This window comes from Sinocyclocheilus rhinocerous, unplaced genomic scaffold (assembly GCF_001515625.1).
Source record: "Sinocyclocheilus rhinocerous isolate Xijiao unplaced genomic scaffold, SAMN03320098_v1.1 scaffold659, whole genome shotgun sequence".
In the NCBI taxonomy this organism is placed as follows: Eukaryota; Metazoa; Chordata; class Actinopteri; order Cypriniformes; family Cyprinidae; genus Sinocyclocheilus; species Sinocyclocheilus rhinocerous.
The window spans coordinates 1,578,314-1,587,034 of NW_015652995.1; the positions used below are offsets into that span (position 1 = coordinate 1,578,314).

Below are 8,721 nucleotides of genomic sequence, written 5' to 3' on the forward strand. Positions count from 1 at the left end.
CTCGGAGCGTGCCCGGCGGGAGCGGAGCGTTCAGCAGGGAGAAGCACAATCAGCCCCTTAAATCCGAGAGCTGATTGCGCGAGCTCCGCTCCCCAGTAAATTGGAAAAACAACATTAAATAAGACTCACAAACAGATAGCGACTGACACACACACGCTTGCTGAATGACAAAAAGCTGACGCCTGTTCCACCGCACGTGCTTTTATAGCTTCCTGGTCGCAACGTCACCCACCCATGACGTCTCGCCCATCTATTGGACTGATTTCATATGTGATTCAGAGCATGGTCACGCTGGGGGCGTTCCCAAAGCGTTTCCGATGCAGCTCAAGTTCCTGAAGGGGAACTATAATGTTTTTTCCTCAATTTAATTGATTATTAAATTATTAAAATTTCTAAATATTGTAGAAACTTAATTTGCTGTAAAGTTGCTTTGCAATGATTTGTATCATGAAAAGCGCTGTACAAATAAACTTGAATTGAATTGAAAAATAAACTTGAATTAAAATAATCAGCCATATTAGTGAAACTGCATGCAGTCACATTAGCAAAACTTCAGCAAAATTTTACTAGCCAAAAAGATCCACCCAATGTATGAAACACAGCTCACACAGATATCACTTTCTTTTTCACTCTCAATAAATATTGATTTTATTGAAGAACGTATATTGTATGTTTGAATATTGTGTTGGACAACAGGGGCCATCGAGTCAAGAAGGTGAACCATTTCTCTGAAATCAATGTATTTGCAGTGTTACCTGATGCAGTGTAAAGTTTAGCGTGCAGGCGTCCTAACTTGCACTGACTGAGCAAATGTTTAACACTATAGCTCCGGACATCCCTTCACTCCCTCACTGTCACATCGTCAGCAGCCCTCATCTCTCTCATACATATTTGCAAGGTTACAACAGCTTTAAATCAATAAATATCTGAGCAATAAACCAGTCAGCTCAGATCAGGTATCAGAGGGAAAAAAAACAAAAGTAGCGTGGCATAAAAAGCGGCATGCAGAAGGAGGGCAGAGCAGTTGTGGTGTGAATCTCTGCGTGGTCAGGGTGAGGTATGCTCGGAGGCTTGAAAAAGCCATTAGTAGAGTAACGGCCACAATCTGGAATGCTCTGAGAAGATATCAAATCACAGGCCGTCTGTGTATGTCAATGTGCTCAGTGCGGTTACAATAGGTTGAAGTCCATTAATCAACTGGGGTAACTAATGAATGCCATTTTAACTACACATGCAAACTAATACACATGTGATTTACACACACACATACCACATTCTCATTGGTCTAAGAGTCACGGACATGCTTCAGTGTCCTGGTCTGTTTAAAATAGACCTGCATAATATATGAAACTCAGTAGGAACAGGTGTGAGACAGAAGGTGTGAGACAGAAGGTGTGTGTGTGTGTGTGTGTGTGTGTGACAGTGACAGGCAATGCACTGAGAAAACAAACATGCTTGCCCCCGTGAACGACCATTTAAAGTTTGTACGCTACAAAATCAAATATCGTGTCATGCTAAAAAAGCCCCCTCTGCTGACAGGAGTTCTCTCTGTTTCTTTCCAGCTTGCTCTCTCTCATCGGGGTCAGAAGGACAAGCAGGCAAATACTAACTTTTGGTCTATTTCCAGCTCTGGAGCGAGTTCCCACATAAGGCTCCTGGGATAGAGAGAGAGAGCATTACTAGGAAAACCAGAGGGGAGGTCTGTGACGTCCCTTAAAGACGCATGTTTAAAGACTTCCCAGCAGTGAGCAAAAACACAGTGGCTGCTCTCCCGCCAGGCCTCAAGTACTGCTTGCTTTACAGAATTCAACTACGGGAGCCCTGTCAGGGCTTCTGACTCTCGATCCCACTGTCTGTCACCCGCACATCATGCATTTATCAGTTATTTCAGAGGGCTATGCTTGTTATCCCAGCTGAAAAAAAGTTTAAACCAGTCTAAACTAGTTTTAAATGGTCTTTTAGCCTGGCCAAGCTGGTGTTTGGCTAGTTTAACTGGATGACCAACTGGACTCCCGGCCTGACTAGCTGAAAATTTCCCCAAAACCACTCAATAACATAATCACACAGCTCTCAATGCTTACAAAGGAAAAGAAAGAAAAAACCTAAACCAGCCTAAGCTTGTTTGTTGGTCTTAGCTGGTTTAAGATGGTTTAGCTGAGCAGCCAACTGGTCTTACCGACTGACCAGCTGAATAGTGTCCAAAACCCCTCTAAAACCAGCCTGGGTGACTAACTACTGCTGCCTTCTGTTGGCTGGTTTAAGATACTTTTTAAGACAACTAAGACCAGCAAACCATCTTAGGCTGGTTTAAAGGTTTAGTAGGGATAGCATAATCACATAAAAAAAAAAAAAATCCGGTCTCTCAGCCTGGCCAACCTGGCATTTAGCTAGTTTAGATGAGAGATAAAAAAATTAATTAATTAATAAACGCACAAACCTTTCTAAAACCAGCCAAAAGACTAGCTACAGCAGCAGGGGTGGCAAAATAATAGTCCCAGTCTGGAAGGCCAACTAAGACCAGCAAGCCAGCTTTATTTTTATTTTTTTGTTCATTTTTTTATACAGCTCTATTAAGGCATTCCCAGCATTCTTAGCACACTTTTTCAGTTTTAATGATATGAAACGTTACAGAGCATTACAGAAAAAAAAAACACTCAAAGTAGGCAAGATGTTTATTTCAGAGATTGTTGGGGAGTGTCACATAGACATATAGCTGTCAGAAGTTAATGACATAGAAAAAGGGATTTTGTTTGTGTGTTATAGTGTTTTTGCCTCAACAGTGTGTTGCAACACTTGGCAGAGTTTGAGCTCCTGCCAGAAGAATCTAGGAGCAAATAAGACTAGTGCTTATTTGCATTCCTCGATTCTTTCTACCAGAGCCCATAACTGACCCCGTTCTTTAATCCAGCCAAGTTAAAGAATCTCTTACTAACACACACATGCAGAGGCAGGTATATAGTAGCCAGCCAAGCATGAGGAATCAAAGCTAAAGCTGGAAAAATAGCCTTGGGATCTGATGACTGGGATGAGAAACAGGTGGTGCGTAGAGGCCTGAGAATGGAGAGCTTTATATCCGGTAAAGATACTACAAAGAGATACAGCCTGCATCTGTCCTGCTTTTACTCTTGACCTAATATGTAACAGACTGCTGCTACGAAGTCAGCAGGTTCTTTTTTCTGTGTCTTATTCTTGTTCTTTCCAGGCTTGTCGTACCTTGTTTAAAATGGTCTCTCAACCTGGCTAAGATGGTCTTAGCTGGTTTAAGATGGTCTTCCAACATGTTCAAGCTGGTCTTAGGCTGATAACCCAGACTTAGCATCTGAAAAGTGCCCAAAACCATGCAAAAAGCAGTATGAGAAGCCAACTAAGACCAGCAAACCAGCTTATGCTGGTTTAAGATGTTTTAAGTTTGTCTCCAAGCCTGACCAGTCAGGTGTTTAGCTAATGTTGCCAAGCAGCCAACTGATCTTACAAACCGACCAGCTGAAAAGTGGCTAAAAACCCCTCTAAAATCAGTCTGGGAGACCAACTAAGATCCGCAAACCACAAAACCAGTGTAGGCTGATTTAAGATGTTTTTTAAGACAACTAAGACCAGCAAACCAGCATACTCAAGGCTTAAAAAGAAGGGGTAAAAAATCTTTAAACCAGCCTAAGCTGGTTTGGTGGTCTTAGCTTTATTAAGATGGTCTCCCAGTCTGACCATGCTGTTGTTTGACAGTTTAGCTGAGTAGCCAACTAGTCTTACAGACTGGGAGACCAAGTAAGACCAGCAAACCAGCTTAAAAATGGTTTAAGCAGTTTTTTTTTTAAATGTCTAAATGTTTCAGAAGGGCCAGATAACTTGTCCAACTGTCCATTCAAATGCACTCCCTGACTTTTACACTCTTTTGTCTAATAGTTTATTGTGTTGCATTGTGTGTGACAGGAGCTGTAGTCAGGCTCCGCTCTATTAATATAGCAGGCACCGGGTTTTTCCAACTAGCCAAACACTTTCTGACAGCCTCACACAGGCCAACCATTGTCAAGACTCCTGTAGCCAGAATGCTATTGCCAGCCGCTGTTTTTATGGATCAGACCAAAGAAAAACACAGGACAAGGCTAACAGTACAATCATCCCTCTCTCCCTGATGCTCTTCTTTCGTGTCATCTTTTCCACCTCTTCTGTCATGCACCAAACTTTCCAAAAATTACCATTCCCTCAATGTTTTCACAGAGAAGTAGGTCTACAGTGTAAACGGCATGGACGTGCAGCTCTTTGAAGATGGCTAAAATTGCTGTGTTTGTTAATGATCCCTTCAATTCTCAGACTGGAGTGGTTATCTCCCATGTGCAGCTGTCCAACAAGCTGCTGGCTAAAAAGAAAAGAAAATCTCTCATTGGACATGAACTTAATGTGCAGATCTGCAGTGACTACACACACTCACATGAATACAAACATGGTCATCCATGACGACCTCACTACTAATCCCAGGGTCTTTATATTAATATATATTATATTATATATTTTATACTGTGGAACACAAAAGAAGATATTTTGAAGAATGTTTTAACTATTTCTGTCTATACAATGAAAGTCAATGGGGTCAGAAGCAACATGAAAACTTTAATTGTATTGCCAAAAACTGCTGAGACATTTTTCAAAATATCTTCTTGTGTTCCACAGAAGAAAGTAAGTCATGCAGGTTTGGAACGACATGAGGGTGAGTAAATGATGACAAAATATTTATTATTGAGTGAACAATCCCTTTAATTCAAGAGCACCGTGTAGTTTTCCCATGTAATGCTATTCACTGAGAAAACCAACCCACATATGTCAAAAAAAGACCATATTTCACTAAAATGGTTCCATATTTAGTTTAATTTGGTTGGTAATGCATTAATAGTCACTAATCTTTGGATGACTAACAGTGCAAAACAAGCAAGAAGTTTGTGCTTCCGACAAACACCTGCAGTGTCCACTCTTGCCCTTGACCCAATCACAGATCTCCAAATATGCCAAAACCACATGATTTTCTAAAGGAGAACTTCAAAACTTCTCACTTTCCAAATTTTCCCTTCACTTGCAAAGCCCCATCTAGAGTTCATGGAAAGTTCCTCCACGCCGACAACGCTGCCTGCCACATATGCTCCCATGTGCTGGCAGAAAGTGTGCGCAAAGATACTAAACTCCACAGATCAACAGACAGAGCTTTAAGCTTCTCCAAGTCAAACTGCCAAAGAGCTCATACACTCCAGCCAACCCAAACCTCAACACACCCTGCAAAACTGATCGTTGGAAACCAAACCCAAACAAACTTGAGGCACTTGAGGCATGCATACAAACAGAAGCAGACTGAGCTTGCTGTCCTGTGACCTGCTATGACCGGCTATCACCTTGCAGATAAGGTTTTACAGTAGAGGGATTGTCTTGTGTCAGCACACACCCTCCACCCCTACCGTCCCAGCAGCCCCTTACAATAACAGACCCCCGTGCAGCCACGCCACTCGCCTGGAGTGTCTAACAGGAGAGCAGCGTTATAAAACCCTTTCATTTGCACACTAACCAAACACTCCCGCAGTCATTATCAATCATTAACAGCAACCAGTTAAAGGCACTGAAGCAAGTAGTGCTGAGTACTTACTCTCTTTCAGACACAGGTTTCCAACTTACAGGGAAAAAATAAAAGAAATCCCAATGGAAATCAGACTCCTTAAGGATTGCCAGTAGATCCAGCTTTGGAGACTGCCAGTATCATCTGTTTATAGGTCTGGATGTAGGATTGGTAGTACAGAGCTCACACTCATGCCCTGTCTGCTGCTGTGACTGAATGTGTATCTGACACGCTGGTGTAGTAAAGCCTCCCTCTGGCTTAATCACTGCTCCTCCCCTCATGCTCACATAGTAAGAGAAGCAAAGCGAGCGAGAGAGAGAGAGAGAAAGGGAAAGAGAGAGAGGTAGAAAGCACTGCCCTTGATAGTCATTACAAAGACTGGGAGGAAATCACAAGATTTCTTGCTAACCTTTAGTTTCAGTTCTGGTGGTTACTTAAACTTGAATTTCAGCTTTCAACACTCTTTCCAAGCTTAAATGATTAACACAACTGAACTAGTTAAATCATTCATAACAAATGAAGAAAAATAAAATCAAGGAAATATAAACAGTTGGCAGGGAGTTATAAATTTAAAATCTATTTCAAACTGTGTTCATTAGAAGTAGAGTAAGAGTTTAGTTTATGATACGACAGACTTACGAACAACAATGTAACTAAATATTCAGTGTTTGGGGGACTAAATGTAAAAGTTCAAGAACTTTGGAAACATAATGATCAACCATTATCCTAAATATTTTAAGGGGCATATGTCCTCCTCAGTGTGTATAATTAAATTAATAAATTATAATAAATTTAATTATATTATTAATTAATAAATAATTAAATTAATGGTGACAGAGAAAAATAAATACATAAATATACAGTAATTGTATTATTATTATTATTATTATTATTAATGGTGGAAGGACTAAATGTAAAAGTAATAACTTGATCAACCACTATCCACAATATTTTAAGGACTGCCTCAGTGATGATTGATTAAAATTATTATTATTATTATTAGTAGTAGTAGTAGTAGTAGTAGTAGTAGTAGTAGTAGTAGTAGTATTCTTTAAATGATTATAATTATTATTTAAAATATTATTTAAAATGTAATTATATTAATTGATAATTAAATGAATAATGAATAAGAAGAAAATAAATACAACTTTATTTTCTTATTCTTCTTATTATTATTTAATAGTACATAGAAATAATTAGTAATTTTTTTCTCTTCTTACTGTATCATGGTTACGTAAAGCCCTATGAATTACCCCTGTGCATGAAATTGCTATACAAATAAACCTTATCTATGATGGTTACAGTCCTACAAGATTCTAATTAACATAAAACATAATATGTGAGGTAAGACAAGCATAGTGTAGTCCAAAAAGGTCGTCATTTGAAACTTAATACTCCAAAAGTTCAACAGACACCGCTTGCCCTCGGCTCACGTTACAACACCTTCAGTGAATAGTGTTATTTCTGGTTGATTGGCAGTACCCTTCTAGCATGTGAGTGACAATATTCACAGAAATTATGCATTATAAAGCCTTCTCCCAAAACACAGTATTTCCAATCACAGTCCAAACAGCCTGAGACACTTCTTTTTATGTGAGTTGTTGAAGAAGACTCACATCGCTGTTAAAACCAGTCCTTAAAATGTCATGTAAATACTTAAAACGGATGGTGCTAGAACAACTGAAACATCTCAGTGACAAATCATCTAATCATGCCCTAGTTAACCAGGGAAGAGAACTATGGAGCGCAATAGAGGAACAGTCACAGTTGGGAATCCCTGTGACTGAAATAGTGCTGCTAATTATGTATTGAGGGGAAATTCTTAGCAGGCAGATGGAATGGTAGGTTTGGGGTGTCAGGCATCAGGACGCCGTCATTAGGAGACGGGGATGAGCCAAATGCAGACACAAGCATGTCATGGGAGCCAGGAAGCAGGGCTGAGCCACTTATCAGCCTCTTACTTACAGACTCCAGATTCAGACTGGGACTCCACTGTCCCTTTATACTAGTCAGGCCTGGTCTACCATTACGCATGTCATTTTCAAAACTACTGAATGTAGTTACCCACAAGATCGAAAAGGAATACGTAAATCCAAAAATGTATTTAAAAAAGAAAGAAAGAAAAAGTGACAGAAAGAAAGAAAACACAAACTACAGTATCAGTCTAACCAGAGATGCCACAGGCTCTTCAAAAATAAAAGGTTCTTTATTGGCATCTATGATTCCATGAAGAACCTTCAACATTCATAGAATGTTCCAAAAAGTCCAAAAAGAAAATATGGTTCTTTTAAGAACTATTCATGGCGCAAAAATGGTTTTTCTATTGCATTACTGGAAAAGCCACCTTTTGGAACCTTTTATGCCAGTATAATATACATTTTCATAATGTCATTTCAGAAAACAAGGAAGTAAAAATAAGAATATCTTAAATTCACTTGTCCTCAGTCAAGCATTCTGTTAAAATAGCCACTATCATTTCCAACCTCTTCCTTCTAATCATCCAGTTGTTGTTTGTATTTAGCTGTCAGTAATTTGGGTTCAGTTTCCTCTTTTTCTTATTTGCAAACTTTCGTTGAATCACTCTTGTGTAATTAAACACAGACAGATCATCCTTTATGACATATTAACCAATTCGTGCATCTACTTTGTTTAGACTTGCATGTAAAGATTCAGAAACAAACATTCTGTCATTTGACCCAAGAGCATCTCAAATCTAAATGCAAACTTCATCAGCACTATATGCAGATCCACAAAGTGTCTTTTTTTCCCCCTCCGAACCTCTTGGTTGACTGATGTGGCGTGAAAATCTTACAGACAGCTTTGCCATGGTCCCCTTTCTCATTTGTCATCTGAAGTTAAACTCCCAGGGCTTCATGTCTACCCAGAAATGGGAAGCATTGGATCAAAAGTTTTCAGCTCAGTTAATCTCTCTATAGGGGGCGTGTAATCCCCTAAATTGGAATGCAGATTAGAGTTTAGATTATTCATCTTTAAAGAGAGAGTTCACCCACAAATGAAAATTTACTCACCCTCCTGTTGTTGCAAACCTATATGATGTTCTTTCTTAAACAATGTTCATAAACAATGTTTATGTTCTAACATGTTTCATTTGAAGTATAAATTCTTAA

The 8,721-nt window shown here is 39.4% G+C and overlaps 1 protein-coding gene across 1 annotated transcript in view; it reads right to left on the minus strand.

Annotated features, from left to right (window-relative positions):
- Window positions 1–5,813, minus strand: part of LOC107715225 (semaphorin-4B-like) — a 72,546-nt gene extending 66,733 nt beyond the window's left edge. The window contains exon 1 of the mRNA XM_016521305.1: window positions 5,624–5,813. The gene's annotated coding sequence lies outside the window, so the exon portion shown is untranslated. The remainder of the gene's footprint in view (window positions 1–5,623) is intronic.
- Between the last annotated feature and the right edge of the window lie 2,908 nt (window positions 5,814–8,721).